The sequence below is a fragment of the Platalea leucorodia genome (assembly GCF_965183815.1).
Source record: "Platalea leucorodia genome assembly, chromosome: W".
Classification (NCBI taxonomy): Eukaryota; Metazoa; Chordata; class Aves; order Pelecaniformes; family Threskiornithidae; genus Platalea; species Platalea leucorodia.
In genome coordinates this window covers 8381372-8398370 of record NC_138859.1, presented here as the reverse complement: position 1 = coordinate 8398370, position 16999 = coordinate 8381372, and positions in this window count along the sequence as shown.

Genomic DNA, 16999 nt, shown 5'->3' with positions numbered 1-16999 from the left:
CTAGAGGAAGAAACATCTGTACATTTTGGGAGGATAAAAGGTGTTTCTTTCTTTCTGTGCAGAAACAGAAGTATCCAATTCAAATACATAGTTCAAGAATGCAGAACAGGTAAAGGTTTAGATTTGTTTTTTTAGTTAATTTGTTCTCTGACATGTGACTTGAGCTGAACATGTCAGCATAAATTCATTGCAGCTTATCCTGTAATTATACTTCCCATTATAACTGGGGGGAAAAAACAGCATGCTTTCTCAAGAGCTGCTTTAGTAACATTCTTTACTGACAAACTGAGACTGTATCAGAGAGGAAAAGAATGAGTCAAATTGGAGGCACATTTCCTGCAGTCAGAATCACTAAAGGTCAGTTGAGCAAAGCAAAACAGTTGTCACTGTTTCTTTGAACTTAAATCTCTTCCATCTAGCTGTCCTTGAAAAGAAGTCAAAATAGCATCTTATAAAGTCAAGGTTGATATTTCCCTGTTGATATTTTTCATGTGTCTTAAGAGAGGTTAGCACTACAGTCTTATGCTGAATAAATCAGGTGCAAACCTTGAGTAACAAAGCTGGTCAAGATGCTAGTGGTGGTTCTGGAGCCCACTGTACTAATGAGACACCATTTTTTTATCACTGTACCTTGTTTTCCTCAACCTGAGGCTTACATAAACTGAGGCCTTACCCACAGGTCAACTGATTTAGAGGCTACCGAGGCCTTCTGCATATCACTGGCCACATAATTTCACTCAGTTTTCCTGTATGGAAGCCAAGCTCATAAAACCATAGCTCAGGGGAGGATGTATCCCTTCCTGTTTATTCTCTACTAAAGACTGGTTTTAATGATTGTGTATGCAGCAAACAGCCTTTTATTTTTTAACTTGAGACAAACCATGAAATCTGATATCTGTAGCCCCAGTCCAATAGAGCTGAAATTACTAGCTTTGCCCAGGCTTTAACCATAGCAATGGTAATCCACACAACGAACAGTTTCCTCAACAGGTTAGACTGCATGGGCAATGCACAGAGATCACTGATATTTGCCAGTGCCAGAGATTACACTTTTTTTCTCCACATGGGCTTTCACTTTCAGCAACATCCAAGATATTGGCCAGGATTGTAGACATTAGTAATAGTGTTATCCATAGGGATGGATCAGGGACCTTGTGTAGATGCAATGCAGAAATGTAGCAAAGATGAGCTCAGGATGCCATTTCCAAAAGCCCTTTTACAGACATAGTGAGTTTAGGATTAGCCTCCAAGCTAAAGCTCCAAGCCAAGCTCCTCTTAAATGTGTTGTTTTATTCTTTAGTCTTAGGCTTTGCTTAGAGGCTATACTAACCATTGGGGAAGTAGTTGTGTGGTGCTTTGCTCTGCCACTGTACATTACATTGCCTGTGACAGTCCTCAGCTGCCATGCTCTGGGTCTTCACTGGCACACTATGGCTGGCCGAGTATCTGCCCTCCACAATGCCACAACTCACCATGTCACTCCATGCTTTCCTTCTGCCAGGCTGTACTGGGTTTGTGTGGCAAGGTTTGGGGGGGGGGGGGGCTACAGGGGTGGCTTCTGTGAGAAGATATCAGAAGATATCAGACGGACCCCGCTGTTGGCCAAGGCTGAGCCAATCAGCAATGGTGGTAGCGCCTCTGTGACGACATATTTAAGAAGGCTTAAAAAACTGCTGCGCAACAGCAGCCAGAAGAGAGGAGTGAGAATATGTGAGAGAAACAACTCTGCAGACACCAAGGTCAGTGAAGAAGGAGGGGGAGGAGGTGCTCCAGGCACCAGAGCAGAGATTCCCCTGCAGCCCCTGGTGAAGACCATGATAAAGCAGGCTGTCCCCCTGCAGCCCATGGAGGTTAACAGTAGAGCAGATATCCCCCTGCAGCCTGTGGAGGACCCCACCCCGGAGCAGGTGGATGTGCCCTGAAGGAGGCTGTGACCCCGTGGGAAGACCATGCTGGAGCAGGCTCCTGGCAGGACCTGTAGAGAGAGGAGCCCATGCTGGAGCAGGTTTGCTGGCAGGACTTGTGACCCTGTGGGAGACCCACGCTGGAGCAGTCTGTTCCTGGAACCCCACTGTATTGAACCACACAGTGAGCACCAATTCACCTAGTATGCTTTAATAATGGATGGGATATGCATAATATTAACGTGAAATATTATGAGAATTTTGTGAATATTATATTTTTGTGAAATATTAATGGCACTACATGAGGATCTTACCCCACTGTCTGGACAGCAGAGCAGATGAGAGCACATGGATGTGACACCCAGTACCAAGATGTTATTCCACTGTTGGTGGAAGTGAGCAACCCCACAGCTTGTGGCAACTATTTTGGGGTTGGCAAGCCTCATGCTGGTGGTGGGATCATAACTATTTGGAGGCAATGAAAGCTATGTTCTCTTCCATGGAAAATAATGGAATTATTAAATATATATAAATATATATATATAAATAGTACACCTACATGATCTATCTATCTTTCTATATCATAAATAAACCTGTCTTTGGCCAAAGTAGGCACTCTGTAAATGCTCTTCCTTCCAGAAACCCTGACTGGGTCCCTGTGTACAGCAGTCACCAGTCCATCTTATCTTCCAGTGCACTTGCTCAGTATGTGTCCTGTGTAAGTAAGTCAGCTAAGGCTAGATCCAGAAAGAAATTTAAGCACACATTTGCCAGTTCAGATCTTTAAGTCTTCAAAGATGAAGATCATCAAAGTCTTTACAAGACTGACACTGAACCCCGGAGGTCCAAAGTGCTATGCACTAATGTTTCCAGGTGCTAAATTCCACTGGGCTCATGGAGCAGCTCTGTGTATGTGGGTACCTGGTAAGGCTGGGATCGGCTGTGAGCAGCACACCTCCATACCCTCCCCCAGGGTGAACTTTCTCCCCACTTGCCACTGCAAGGCCAGGTCTGTGGGCAGGCACGTTGAGACCAAACACACTGAACTGGGCCTCTCAGAAACCACAGGCAGAGGAGCCAGCGCTGCCCTGCCTCCGCAACCTCACAGTTAGGGCTCTTAGCTGGGAGGAGGGAAGTCTAGGCTTCAGTAGATGCTCTGGGAATATTTAAGTACTATCTTTGTATTAACTGTTCATTGGAGAAAGAACCAGAAGTTCTGTCTCCCATTGCCTGCATTAGTGCCCTAATGAGGCTATAGGGTCTTTCTCAAGCCCTCTTTTTGTCCTCATGAATGTTTCATGTGTGGAACAGCTAAAGCAGTAGTGCATGATAAAGTCCAGCCGTGGAATACCTCCCATCCAGATAATGCAGCAGAGATGTTGGTTCACACTACCCCAGAGGGCGAAGAGACAGGAACCTGTGTTTGCTTCCTCCCACGTGGGTGCTGTAACCCCAGGCAGCCGAACAGGAGCCTACCTAATCAGGACATATAGATCCCCTGTCGCTTTTGGAAGCAGACCATCTGTCAGCTGGATCAGGCAGCCTACTGAGTAACTTGGCCTCAGCCATGCTAAATCTTCCCTGTGCCTTCAAATAGAAAGAGTAGCTGGGCATCTCCAATGCAAGACAAGGGCCTTGCCAAGTGGCAGCTGTGGGCCTCTGCCTGAGCTTGGAGACAGCAGTTGCTGCCTTCATGCTCTCCTCATGCAGCCTCCATTTTGTTTGATCATGTGACCAGGGTTTCCCCCCACACGCCCCATTCTTACCTTGGGTTTCACTAATTTTTAAGCCTTCCTTTCGTATTTACCAAGTCAGTATTGCTGGTGCCTGTTTAATATCTCTGCATTGTGTGCAGGTGGAAACATTTTGACAGCAGCAGGCTGCAGGGGTGAGGAGAGGCTGGGGCTGCCCAGTGCTGGATACAGCCAGTTCCAGCTGGTTCCAGCTGGCTTCAACGGACCCACCACAGGGCACAGCTGAGCCCCTCAGCCAAGCTGGTGGCACCTCGGAGAAAGCATATTTCAGAAAGAGCAAAAATGCCAGGGAGCAGAGAGGAGTGAGGGGAAAAAAAAGTGTGAGAAACAACAGTGTAAACAAACACCAATGTCAGAGGAGGAGGGGGAGGAGGTGCTCTGGGCGCTGGAGGAGATGTTTCCCTGTGGCCCATGGAGAGGACCCCATGCCAGAGCAGATATCCACACTGCAGCCATGGAGGACCCCATGCTGGAGCAGGTGGATATGCCCTGAAGGAACTGCAGCCCCTGGGGGACCTATGTTGGAGTAGGTTTATCCTGAAGGACTGCAGCCTGTGGAGAGGACCCTTTGGAGCAGGGGAGAAGTGTGAAGGGGAAGGAGCGGCAGAGAGGAGCTGTTATGGACTGACCACGGCCCCCATTCCCCATCCCCCTGTGCCACTCGGGAGTGGCGAGGTAGAGGAGTAGGGAGTGAAGGAGTGAAGTTGAGCCTGGGAAAAAGGGGGTGTGGGGGAGTTTTGAGCTTTGATTTTGATTTTGTCTTTGTTTCTCACCATCCAAATCTACTTTAGTTGACAATAAATTAATTTTCACCAAGTCAAGTCTGTTTTGCCTGTGACAGTAACTGGTATGTGATCTCCCTGTCTTTACCCATGAGCATCTTGACCCATGAGCTTTTTCATCTTATTTTCTGCCCCTGTCCTGTTGAGGAGGGGGAGTGAGAGAGCAGCTGGGTGGGCATCTGGCAGCCTACCAAGGTCAACCCACCACAATCTCATAGTCCAGTGTCCTGAGTATCTGTTCTTCTAAGACCATGTTCCATAAGCAGAACCTATTTTCCAGGAACTCTTTATAAGGTTTACCTTCTGGCTATTTTCTTTCACCACTCAGACAGTGTTGCAGTTACAGTTAAACATCTGAATTGTTCTAGTCAATATCTTTAAACAGAAATGAACCTGCTCTTATTGTTTCCTTCTCAAGCAAAAGCCCTTCAAGGATTAAACACTTTGCAGCTGCTGTGCCTTAATCTTTATTAATCAAGCATATAAAAGTTCCTAGATCTCTTTGAAAGGCAGAAACACCTGTTTTTACAAGGGCACATAGTGATAGGACAAGGGGTAATGGCTTTAAACTGAAAGAGGGTAGATTTAGATTAGATATAAGGAAGAAATTCTTTACTATGAGGGTAGTGAGACACTGGAACAGGTTGCCTGGAGAAGTTGTGGATGCCCCATCCCTGGAAGTGTTCAAGGCCAGGTTGGATGGGGCTCTGAGCAACCTGGTCTAGTGGAAGGTGTCCCTGCCCATGGCAGGGGGGTTGGAACCAGATGATCTTTAAGGTCCCTTCCAACCCAAACCATTCTATGATTCTATACTGTCCTGCTTTCACTTCTCACTTCATGAGATGATTGTCTTCATACCCTATTATTTTGTTAACTATGTATGTCATTTGGTTATTCAGTCTACTTCAGTGCTCTACATTACATTTGTGACTTTCTGTAACAGAACCTCTTCTCTCTCTTTTCCAGCAAACATAAAAAAGGATTCTAGTAGAAAACAGAGCAGCGGTGTCTTACATAGTAAAGGTATACACTGAAGATGAATAGGAATTAACCCTACAGAAGTTCCTGTATGTTGATAAGAGGCGGGTATACTGATATAAGCTGTCTAAAGTAAGCTACTGTAACTAAATCCTGAATCAAGTTCTTCAGTTCTTAGGAGTTTGGTTACCAAACCTAGGGTTTGTAGTTCATCCACTAGAACAAGGAACAGCTGACCTTCTGTTGCTGTTAATGTTCTGGGTTTTTTTTTTATCTGATTGGCAAGAGACTTATACACTGCACCAGGCTGCAAATACATCAGAGCATTGAGCAGATTTGCTCCAGCTGGGCATCAGCTGCAGAAGGATAGATGAAGCTGTGTGGCCAGCCCTGCTGCTGCCTCTCCTTGTGGGGAGGCCCAGCAGCACCAGCCCTGGCAGCTCCAGCCTGGCTGACTCCATTGGGTACATCCAACCCAACTCATGTGTGAAAACCAATATCTGGGGTTTGTGTTATAGAGCTGCTTATTATTGTGACTGAAGATGATTTCCCATGCAGTATATTTTGTCAGTGAGAAGTAAGCTGCTATCTGCAAGCATGCAGAAAGGCTGTGCACTTCAGCACATGCAGGACTTGCACTTCTGTAAAGAAAGAATCCTCTGGAATCCCAAAAGTAAAGAGGCTGTGCCCTAAAAGCTTGGTTTCAGCAACAGGAAATATATATGATTTGTCCCTTTTGTACATGCTAGTGAATATGCAATCAGTTATCCCCATCTATAGTAAGTATGTGATATCCTTATCTGTAGTGAGTATCTGATAATAATTGGCACATAACAGTAACTTTAGGAAATACAGAGGCCCTCTGTACCTTGCTTTCTAGAGAGTGTTAATCTATCTCCTGGAGTAATTCTCAGTGCTATACCAGTAGCTTGCTCACAGTACCGTCTCTGTTCTTATAGAGCACATTAAAAAAACCCCACTTGGCCACACTAGCATGGTACCTCTACAGACTGAGGAGGGTTATTTTTTTAATAATTAATTTGCAATTACTGTTATAAAACAAAATGGGGTAGGGCAATTTTTTAATGGGACAGACACATTAAACTAACAATGTAAAGAGCGTAAGCTGAAACTTCAGATTTGGGTCCCACAAAAACTGCACTCCCATGTCTTCCCAGCCAGCTAAGCAAATCAGATATCATCACACACACGGATGGTTAGACACTTACATCATGACATGTGTACAAGTGCCTGTTTTACAACCACACTCCTAGTATTTCATTGTGATTTAACCCCAGCCGACAACTAAGCACCACACAGCCGCTTGCTTACTCCCCCCACAGCGGGATGGGGGAGAGAATTGGAAGAGTAAAAGTGAGAAAACTCGTGGGTTGAGATAAAGACAGTTTAATACATAAAGCAAAAGCTGCGCTTGCAAGCAAAGCAAAACAAGGAATTCATTCACTACTTCCCATCAGTCATGCTCAGGCCCCACACTATCCAATACATTCTCATTAACCACTACCCCCCTTCCCATCCTTTGATATAATGCACAGATATCATTCCCTTAGTCATTCGACCACCCCTGTGAAATGTCTGTAAAATGTCCATAAATGTCCACAAAATGTCCATTGAGTTCATTTAGTCCATGACTTTGGGCTCCATCTGTGATGGTGGTCACTCAGGACAGGAGAGGTGGTGTGTTGTGTGGAGTTACTGGGCACCAAAGCCAGCTCAGGTCGGGTCACTGCTGCACTTGCACTGCTTCTTGTGAGATTCGTCCTCCATTGGTTCAGGTGGTTCCTGCTATAGTCACTCCTATAACATGCAACTCAAATCCTGGGTTACAACAATTTAAAGGTATATCCATTACAATCTGCACCCCTGGTCCCTTTTGGGCCAGGTTATAGGGTTTAATGTTTCAATGAACTCCTCCCCTTGCCCCTGCTCCGGCTTGGACTTATCCACAGACTGCAGTCCCTTAGGGGTTTACCTGCTCCAAGTGGAGCCTTGTCTATGAGCCACAGTCTCTCCAGGGGTATACCTGCTGCGGCATGGACTTATCCACAGCCCGCTTTGAGGTGCACCTGTTCCCGCATGGCCTTCTCCATGGGCCACAATGCCTTCAGAGAGATACCTGCTCCAGCATGTCCTTGCCCGCAGCCACAGTCTCTTCAGAAGTAAACCTGCTCCAACATGGCCTTACCCATGGCTGCAGTCCCTCCAGGGTTGTACCTGCTTTGTCATGGGCTTATCCATGGCCACACGCTTTGAGATGTTCCAGCATGGCCTCATGCACAGCCACCGATGCTTCCAGGTGTACCTGCTGCAGCACGTACTTATCCACAGCCACAGATGCTTCGAGGTGTACCTTCTCCAGCGAGGACTTATCCTTGGGCCAAAATCCCTTCAGAGGTATACCTGCTACCGCACAGACATAACCACGACCACAGATGCTCTGGAATGGGCTTATCCATGGCCACAGATACTTTGAGGTGTCCTGCTCCCACATGGACTCATCCACAGGTCACAGTCCCTTCGACTTGAGTTCACACTGGAGTTCCAGCCTGTCCAATAGAGCAGCACAGAAACAGCAGCAATGCCCTGGCTATCTGCCAGCTGAAACAAACCTTTGAGTTTTATTACTTTGAAAACCAAGCTATTATGGGCCAAATATGATGTTTTTTCGTAACATACTTGATCTAAGATAATGCAAAACTAGTTTTTTAAAAACCAGATTTCTTATGAGCATTTGTCAAAGCAAGGAATTTTGCACAAGGGGATGAAAGAGGAAAGGAAAAGCCTTGTGAAAACATTTAAAAAATCTCTTGTAAGGCCTTTCTAGTAAACAAAAGGCATATTGTACCTCTAGGTCTGAAACTCTGATATTTCCATAATTCAATCCTGTTGAATGATACGTGTATTAACCTCATGGTTTTCAATTACTGGTTATGGCAGGATGTTTATGTGTGTCCTAGTTTCGGCTGGGATAGAGTTAATTTTCTTCCTAGTAGCTGGTATAGTGCTGTGTTTTGGATTTAGGATGAGAATAATGTTGATAACACACTGATGTTTTAGTTGTTGCTAAGTAGTGCTCACACCAGTCAAGGACTTTTCAGCTTCCCATGCTCTGCCAGGTGCACAAGAAGCGGGGAGGGGGCACAGCCAGGACAGCTGACCCAAACTGGCCAAAGGGCTATTCCATACCATATGATGTCATGCTCAGTATATAAACTGGGGGGAGTTGGCCAGGGGGTGGGCCGCTGCTCGAGGACTGGCTGGGCATCAGTCGGCAGGTGGTGAGCAATTGCATTGTGCATCACTTGTTTTGTATATTCTTTTATCATTATTATTATTATTATTATTATCATCTCTTCCTCTGCTGTCCTATTAAACTGTCTTTATCTCAACCCACGAGTTTTACTTTTTTTTTTTCTGATTCTCTCCCCCATCTCTCTGTGGGCAGGGGAGAGTGAGAGGCTGTGTGGTGCTTAGTTGCCAACTGGAATTAAACCATGACGATGTGCAAAGCAATTTTTACCATATTTTAATGCAGGTGAGGAGAGACTTTCAAGGGCACAAATCAAGGTTATGTCCCCAGCTCTCAATTATTTCAAGTAAGAGTTAGTCACATAACAGCCAATGTTGCTTTGGAGAAACTCTTTCCTATATTTTTTAATATATTTTGTTGGTTTCAGTCCCTTCATTTTGCAGGATGTGAGCCATGAGCTGCCTGTCTGTGAGGATATTAAGGGCAGACATTGTCAGACTAGCATAGCCATGCAAAAGTGAGTTTGCCAAGGGAAAAAGACAAATATGAAACTGAGCTGGGGTTATAAATAATCTGAATCCACCAGAGCTCCAGGCAGCAGGAGGCATGTGCTATTCATACTTGCTAAGCAAGAGTTGAGTGACTCCAAGATCCTGCCTAACCACTGGCCTGAAACATTGGAAAAGGACTCAGCAGACATTTCTTCTTTGGATTCTGTGCTAGCAGCACTTTGACTACTGATTTCTACCTCGCTGCTCTCTCAGGATAACCTCCAAGTATTATTTGGCTCATGTTTCTTCTCTCTTACCCAATACTGTACTCTGCAGCTGGACCTCAAAGACATGGCTTGACAGAGAGAGGTATGAGTCAGAGTGCAAACAAGCACACAAAATTTACATGCACTATCCTGACGTCCTGCTTCTTGTACATACATGTGAGTCCTCTGACTGTTATTCAGCACCATAAGTAGGTGGCTAAAGGAAGAAATACTCCTTGTATGAACAGGACAAGAAATTTCTCCAAGATTTCCATACTCATACAGATCGAATACAGATCTGAGATTAAAATGTGATAGGGACACAGGAATCAGTGTGATGGATGAGTGTAATGGCCTACCTAACATAGTATCCAATCACTCACATGTGATACAGAGAAGCTGGAAGTTCCTTTTAGAACAATGCAGCTGAGAAAGGGAAATTCGTGTAATTTTTTTCTACATATCATTGTTTTGTTATTCAGTCAGGCCATTAACAGATTCTTTGATTTGTAGCAAAGGTTGAAGTGGATATCTCTGTAACTGAAAGGCTGGGTTTTTATGCCCCCTTCCTCCTTGATATTTTTGCTGTTTTTCACCAAGCTGAACTAGGATTCTTTATACTGATGCCTAAAAATGGATTTGGAAACCTGGTATCAGTTGGATGATGCATTAGAAAGTTATTGCCTAGCAGGCACACAGAAAAATGTCATTTAGTTGCATGCTACATCTCAGCTCCCAGCAGCTACTAGGTTATGATTTACCCACTTTGCCTTTTTGTCTCTTTATTTCACCTCAGACTTGAGTCTTGCAGCTGCTTTCTCCAGAAAAGCCTGAAGTAGAAACCAGTGTTGTAACACCTGAAAACTACTTCAATCCCCACCTCTAATGCTATAGTATATTAACCTCTGATTTTAGCAGCTGGGAAGACCTCAGCTGTTTAAATAAGATCACAGATGAAATCTAGAAAAAAATGCAAGAGGTTAATAAGCAAAATATTACAGCTTTAAGGTCTGGTATTTTGCCAGCTGCCAGGACTAGCAACACATTGGGGGATGCAATGCTTTGCTAGAGGATGCTGCTGCTATCAGTGTACTGTGTGAGTGCACCTGAGAAGACAGAGGAGGTAGAAATAGGTTAAGGACAACTCCACAAAGGCACTTGCGTGGGGCTTTCTTAGTTTGGGCCAAAGTATGTTTTCTGAAAACAGATTGCTGTGCCCAGAAAGCAGGTACCTAATGCTGTACTCATTCACAGACAGATTTCAGATAGACTAGGATGGAAGAAAACAACTTCTGGTGTGACAAAGAAAGTTGTGAAAGGCTTTGGGGAAGCTCCCTGTTCGATGAATGATTGAAGTGTAGGAGCAGCTCTGCTGGTGAAGGGGCAACAAAGGAAAAAGCATACCAACTAATTCTTACCACAGCATCAAACTTTTAATGAAACATATGACATTCTTTTTCATTGTGATCAAAGCAGGTCAGTAGGCCTCAGATGAGCCAGGAGTCTCACACAATGCAATAATCTCTCATTATTATGAATGGTAGTATTCACACAGCATACTCACCCAGACTATTCAATTGCTTTTATAAGTCAATGAAGGCTCAAAACATATTTATGTGGTGTTATTATATAGTCTGTATCGAGAGAAATTAAATCAAGGGAAAGAGAGGCTGTATCATGCAACAATCCAAAAATAAATGTTTGGATTTAAATTTAAGATTACTGATTGCCTATCCTCTGCTCTAAACACTAGACAACACTCTGGTAAAGAGACCATTTGAAAGCATAATCTTGTTAGTTCTCAAGTAGCTCTGAAAAATCAAGAAACACATAACCAGTCAACTAGCATGTAGTATCAGGAAAGTACATCTACTGAGCCGACCTAATGAATTAATATGAGCAGGAAAGAGGTATCAGAACATCCATCTAATACATGAATGACTTATGGGTAATGTCTCTGTCTGCCAATGTGCAGCCAGATCTAGCAATAGCAAGCATTTCAAATGCTTATGTACAATTTTCTATTACTGTGAGGGAAGACTAGAAAGGGATCAGGCCATAATATTGCATTGAATCACTTAAAGCATAATCACAGCTGCATATAATTATTGTCCCAAGTAAGTAGCAGTTACTGACAGCCACTAATGCTGGATTTTATAGAGGTAGTCAAAACTACAGATGACTACTTTTCCAAAACACTAATGATTAGGATTAGTCTCATAAAAGCAGTTTGATTTCAACCTCACTATTCTCTAGACCTGCTGCTAATCAGGTGCTAATTTGGCTGAAACAATTACATATTGAGCTTCAATCCAGCACACAAAATGCCAAGTGAGGTTTTAATTCAGCAAACTCCTAAAGCCTCACTTTCAGCACACAAGTAATCCCTGCTGAATCCAGTGGCACCACTCAGGTGCTCAAAGTTGAGCAAGTTTAAGTCACTCTTCAGAACTGAGGTTTTATGTTATATGTGGTAATGAAGATGTAGCTAAAAAAAAAAAAAAGCTTTGTTGTGTTGTGCTTTATGGATTTATAAGGATGTGCCATGTGATCTGCAAAACTGGGGAAAACACCAGTCCTGGATTAGTCTAATGGGCTCGGTTGCCTAGTCATGCAACAGAAACAGCATAGCCAAAGGAATGTTAATGTCTCTGATCTAACTATTTTCATTGTTGCAACATCAGCAAGGTGCTACTGAAATAATCATAAAGGTATTTTCAAAGGAGTGGGGCAATGCTGTTTCAAAATCTCCTTAATGATGTCCCTGCCTTTAGCCATACCTATGGAGAAACTTCAGTGCTAATTTCTGGACCCACACCTCTGTATCAAATACCAGAGTATTTATACTTTTGTATAATAATAATAATAAAAAATACAAAAATGGCTTTTCAATACTAAGACTTGTATTACAAGCCTCACAATTTTCTTTTACTTCTTATTAATGGTATGTATATGCTTTTAAAGGAGCCTGGGACCAAGTTAAGGTATGTCTTGGTGAGATAGCTCTCACTTGGCTTCTGCATGAATGTGTTCCATGTCTGCAATCTGTGAACAAAACCTTAAGCCATTTGAAAATACTGAAATGTGTATTGGGACAGCGATTTGTTAGGTAAATCCCTCAGTTTGCTTCTGTGCCAGAGCTCCAACACATCCTAGTCTTCAATTAAAAGAAAAGAGATGGTCTTTCTTCTGAGTCACTGATTGATCTTAAACTGGCACAGACTTTTTTAATGTCAACTAAAGTCATTGTAACTCAGTCTACTAAGATTTGCTATAAATGGTCTATTCCATAACAGAGTATAAGGGGTTAAGAAATGATGAACAGCTGTTAAAAGCACACAGTGGACAATCCCATCAGGAAACACTGCAGTGAGACTGGGGCTATAAACAAACCGCTGGATTCCAGGACAAATTTTAAAAATACTGTTTCTTATAGGAACTGATAAATTCTATAAAGGTGTCCAAATGGAACATCAAAGTAAACTTGATATTCATCAGGGAGTGGAGGCTGCAAGGCTGTGAGACTTTAAAGACACCTCCATTGCCTGAGCACCATGACACAGTGAATGACTTATGTATGCTGAAAATTCAGAAGCCAAATGATAATTTTTGGTGTTCATCATTCAACAGCTTTTGGTTCTATATATGCATCAGTGGGTATAAAACTCACTACAATGGAGATGCTGCTTATGAAAAAAAACAGGTTTTTTTTTTCCTGTCGATCAGCATAGTTTATTATAGCAACTCTGATGATGATCCATGAAACTGTCAACCTCACTTGCATGAAATTCCCCATGAATTTTCTTTTTAAGAATGCTTTTAGTTGGCAATTACAATTAAAATGTCATCCAAAGTTGTAGTCTGAAGATATTGTAGCAAGTATGTAAGAGATGGAAGGAATGTAAAGGAGTAATTGAATGAGAGAAAGTGTTTCTTGGTTGTTGTAGCTCAAAAGGAGGGCTTGGAGTTTTTTAAGCTAACCAGTAATTATTTAAGAACAGGCCCTACAGAAAGAACAATAAGGTTTTTCTAGATTAAAGCATCAAATGAAGGCTTAAGTGAGATATTTTAGACAGTCTGTTCATTTCTCAGCTTTTAGGGATTTTTATCTTAATTCTGTGCAGATTATTTCTGAATTTACACTACTTGTTAAGAAAATAGAGAAAGGATTTTTAAAATTGTTTTTCAAGCATCCTTACCTAAGGAATTAAAATTATTCTGTTCTGCAAAAGTAATATTGATTAAAGCACTGGAAGTGTATGCTTTAGTGTGTGTGGAAATGCTTTGGGTAAAATTTGGCCCTGTGCTGAGTACAAGCCACTGCATCCGTCAGTCAAATATACATGCAGATAATATTAAATATTTAGCTGAGGTATATATACCCATTATAGATTTCACATCATTCTTTGTGAGGATGTTTAAACAAAGGAATGACTCTTCTGACACAATACAAGTGACCAAAGCCAGGAAAATCAAAGTCTAAGAATCAGTCTGTAAACATCAGGACAACATCTGAGACAAGGAAAGTTTCTCTATCTGAATTTCCAACTGTTGTTAGTTTGTGAATTTGCATGTCACAGTTACCTTCCTTTTCTAAGAGCAGCCTTTCACAGCATATATATAAAATAAAATATTTATATATATATAAAAATAATATGGATACATTCATATGACTATATGTATAGAATTAAAAACCTTTTTTTAAAAAAAAAAAAAAGCCTTTGTCTCTCTTTCCTTTGTCATCTGCCAGGCCCTGCCAGCATGGTTCTCTTGACTCTGGAACTGTAAAACTGCCTAATTATCTGGACAGACTGAATTAAGGCTTAACTGTATTAGATCTGAGCATTTATTTCAAAGACTCTAAATACCCCAACACCTGTGATGGGCATAGAGAATGTTATTACCGTCTTGGCAGAGTCAGGCTCTTCAGAATAATAGGACAGAAGTAGGAGATAGGAGACTTACAGGTCTGTATTTTTCTAAATGAATGTTTACTTCTCTACTGGTGACTTGGAGAAAGAGAGGTGCTGAGGAGTAGAGAAGACAAAAAGAGAAGAAAGGACAAACCTACATAATATAAATGTTTTCTCCCCTTAAAGCTGTTTTTGTGCAAATATTTTAAAGGAAAATAATTGTGTGAGGAGCAAGACTCTTAATTCAGTAGTTTTGGAATACCTACCTGAATGCAAATAATGGTCATCTGCTTACTAATTGTTTTCATTTCTGATCACGTTGCAGAAAATTCATGGTTAATGGCTCTAATTAATAACATGAGAAAAAAAATTTCCTGACTCTGGCTGTATGTTTATTATTTACATACCTGAATACAGAGGAAGGTGTGTTTCTTGTATGTGCATGCAAAGCAACTATGGCCTACCAGTGCATGGGAACTAGCAAACCTTAACCTCCATATATAGTGAAACTGAGTGGCTATTCCAGGATGCGATACCCCAACAGATGTTTACAAATAGAACAATTAATTCATCTAAGAGATATGTTTTGTATTTTCTACCTAATTGTTCTCAGGCAGCTATTTTTGCAAGTAGTAACTTGCAGATTCACAAAAAAACAGTTTAGAAACTTTTTCGGATGGATTTTGATTTTTGAGGTCATACCAATGCAACCAAATTGCTATAGTTCTGGTGCAACATTTTCTTATTTACGTGTATTGCTGTTTCTTAGAAAAAGAAGTTGCAGATCATGGGAGAAATGCTGTACCAAGGACTTGGCTGAGTGAGGCACAGCCTAGGAAGGTACTGTGCAAATTACTCAACATTACTCAAACAATGCAGCTAAATCCTATTCTACCACACCTTTGTTATTCCAATCCCAATTGTCTCTTGAACAGAAGCTTCAAATTGCACTGTATTTTGCAATCAAATTGCATGTCCAACAGACAAAGATGAGATCAGACTCTGAACATTTGTCCCAGGTGTTATTTGGTTTTCAGTCTCCAGGGATGCCCTCACCTTCTGTGTGAGTCAGCCATTCATCGTAGATGTTTCACTAAGAAAATGAAGCAAGCAGTAGCCTCTTTAGGCTTTTTAGACCTTTCTGTCAGGATGAATGCTTTAGCTGTGTAATGGGATTCACAACCATTGTCTCTTAGACCAGGATTTCTAAATTTAACTTATTTAGGTACCACCATTAGTCTTCTTGTCCTGACCTACAATACTGGACTACAACCAGTGGAAAAGTCCTGGAGGGTGGAGACATCCACATGGAGGGCTAACACTTTATATTCAGAGTATGGACAGATAAACATACAGAATTCAACTTTCACTTAAACCAAGACTGACTCAGATGAATCCAATTGTTTTGTCTGTTGGAAAAATCACAAGCAACTAAAAATAGTTCTATTCCTCCTGTCTGATGCACATAGGAAGAGCTTTGCTCTTCTATACATCCTCCAGTTGAGGAAGGATGGAATTGTATAGAACAGAAATCCCTTCTCAGTCTTAGTGCTCAGAAAATGTTTCCTATTGCATTGCAAGAATATTTTACTATATTCTTCCTTCCTAAAGGCCCTAAAACCTGTTTCATCCCCTTTGTATTCAGTGCTGAATGGCACAGCCTCAAGCCTTCTTGTTGCCAGCTGCTAAACTGTATTAGAGGCAGTTAACAAATATCTGAATATCTACCTGATGTTATTCTGCCCTGTAAGCAGTGAGTGCAGTTTGCAGAAGGACATTAGGTGGCTGTGACAATGGAAGAGAAGCCCACAAGTCCCATCTCTGTGTGTGGGCCACTTCTGGGTTTAAGATTTGCTCCATGAGTGAATGAAAACTTATCTCAAGTCTAGCTACTATCTAACCAAAGACACAGAAAACCTGATCTATAGCCATCTTCCACGTATTTCTTGTATATGGGAATCATCTAGCGATGTGGATCTGTTAGCCATGGCAGAACATCTGCAGATCTTGTAGAGATCCACATGGAGAGTGGCCTTGACCAAGGAAGATGAAGCATCTAGAAGGTCTTCTGGAGGTGGAAGGACAGGGAGAATATCTTGGGGCTTTGGGCAGACAGCTTAAATTATTCTACTAAGAACACTGATGTGTGTCGAAGGTCTCAGTACTATAACAGTCTACGGCAATAGACTATGGGAACATAAAAGTGGCTCAGACTCAGCTTTTGCAACCCTTTTCTCGCTGACTTGCACGAGCAGTTCCAGAGACAGTCTACATGCTCCAAACTGGACAAAGTGCAAAAAGGAAACAAATAGCAAGCATGGTGAAAAGTAAGTAAGTAAAAGTTTCTTACGCTTTCTTTAGAAAACAAAGTTCTAAAGCAATATTGGTAGCAAAAGTATGAAAATGTATTTTAAATCAAATTATTTTTAAATCAAAGGTATCTTCAAAGGATATAAAGCTTGCACATATTTAAAGCACCAAAACTAAGAGTATTACATATATATATAACACTTTACAGTAAATCCTTTATCACTTCTGACTCAGTTACAGGGAACAGTCTCACTTCTATCCATAAATTCCTTCTAATGAGATGCCACTTATCTCCAATAGCAGGATGTTTTTAATTAAAAGGGGAAAAGA